This window comes from Aplysia californica, unplaced genomic scaffold (genome assembly GCF_000002075.1).
Source record: "Aplysia californica isolate F4 #8 unplaced genomic scaffold, AplCal3.0 scaffold00801, whole genome shotgun sequence".
Lineage (NCBI taxonomy): Eukaryota > Metazoa > Mollusca > Gastropoda > Aplysiida > Aplysiidae > Aplysia > Aplysia californica.
In genome coordinates, this window is record NW_004798071.1 from 19588 (window position 1) to 21506 (window position 1919).

The 1919-nt window shown below is 40.4% G+C and overlaps 1 protein-coding gene across 1 annotated transcript in view; it reads left to right on the plus strand.

Annotated features, from left to right (window-relative positions):
* The window catches only part of LOC101862379 (mediator of RNA polymerase II transcription subunit 12), a gene marked incomplete at its 3' end in the record, with an annotated part of 50679 nt that overhangs the window by 7526 nt on the left and 41234 nt on the right, over positions 1-1919 (plus strand).

Consider the following 1919-nt stretch of genomic DNA (forward strand, 5'->3'; position numbering starts at 1 on the left):
TGACGTGGGAGAGGCTAGCTGCTTACAGTCCCACATGGAGAGCAATAAGTCACAGAGGGTAAAACATTATCGTTAGAGGCTTCGCAAATTAGAAATACTGAAGCCAAGAGAGAAACCCACGAGCTGTACACTTCCGCAACATGTGGAAACGAAGCTTTTAAACGCTTAAAATGTGGCAAACTTTTGTACTCCAAAATTGGTCAAATCTTCTCGAATCTTTTTTTTTTTTCTTTTATTTCTTTCCGAGAAATATTTTCCTATGTAGTTGCGTTTGTCGTTGTCAGACATCAAGGAAAGAACTATCATTGTTATCCACTGCCATCTCAATTCAAGCAATTTAGGAATCAGGCCATTGTTCCTATCTATCTGGGCTTTCTCTATCTCTGTGGACGGACTTCCCTTCTGTCTTCACCTACAAATTTTAATACCACCTATCAGCTGGTCGCTTTTAAGGACAAGCGGGCTAACCCAGATTTCAGGGATTTCCAGAAATCTTGACCTACACCAAAAGTGGACATTGCTTTACCTGAAGGAGAAGTTTGGTTTCATTGGTGTGTATGTTTGTTTGGTTATAGATAAAACGTTCCTTGTCTTTTAAAGAAGATGAACAAGGGATAAAAACTTTACCTTCGATTTTCTCAAAACAGCATTTTTCGGGATAGCCCCCTTGTGTTTAAAAGCGACCAACTCTTACACGTCGTAAGCCTATTCCCTGCTTTGTTGCAGCAAGTTCAGTCTGAAATTTTAAGTAAACATAAGCAATTTCAGCTTTAAAAAAGAGAGAAGTTTCAAACGACAATCTCCAATTACCCGCAGAAATATTAAATCAAAGAATGAAAATTTGATATACGGGAGAAATCGTGGTGAAGTCAGGCGTTCGTCAAACTGGTGGAATCGGAGAAACCGGCGTTATTTTTTGAGTCAATGGAGGCGTGAGACATTTACGGTGTTTATTACCTACAGTGCAGCGAGCAATAATATGTGAGGCAGCGTGGTGGAATCAGGCTCTCGTCAAAATAATCAAAGTGAAGAAACTTGCATTTTTCCGCAGGTTTGTGAATTGTTATCAAATTTTCGATTTTTGACTCAACACCTTTCATGCCGTCCATTAAAGAACTCATTTCTGTGCGGATTCTTCTGAAAAACATTAATTAAATTCACAAAAAATGTAAATTTTCAGTTACCACGGACTTTTAATCTAAGGAAATAACTAATCTTTTGCGGCCATTTTCTCATTAATTTTACCTCTGAAAACAGGTGACCCCCACCTCCTTTATTTGCAAATATCTGGACTTGTATTCAAGGTAAATGGATATTTTTTTCAAACAAATAGAGACAAGTGAGCAAGTTTTAAGATGATACCAATAACTCTACATGCCCAAAAATTGACGAGAGCCGGATTCCACTGCGCTGCCTCACATATTATCTTTCTGTTTTTCTTAGAGAGTAACCCAGCTGCAGCAATATCTAGGCGAGCAGGACCGCAAACGTTAGGAAAGGATAGCACACCTGCGGAAAAATATTGGATAGACCCTTTGCAATCGCATGCAGGAGACTGGAGTTCGAATCGCAGTTGCCAGCCTCTTAAATGACGTAAAAAGCCCCCCCCCCCCAAACAAACATTTACAGTGTTTATAATCTACAGTGTAGCGATCAATATTACCGTTCTTTTTTCTCACAGTGAACCAGTGGGGTCGGTGGCCTAGTGGGTAGGCTACCGGACTTGTAATCGTGGGATTGCGAGTTTGGGGGTTCGAGCCTCAGCGCGGTCCGACGTTGTGTTCTTGGGAAAGACACTTAACTCGAATTTCCCCTCTTGGCTCTGTCCTTTTGGAGATGGACGTTAACTCGGAAATAACCTAACAATGTTGATAGGGGCGTTAAACCTATACCATTAATGCCATTTTTTTATGTATACC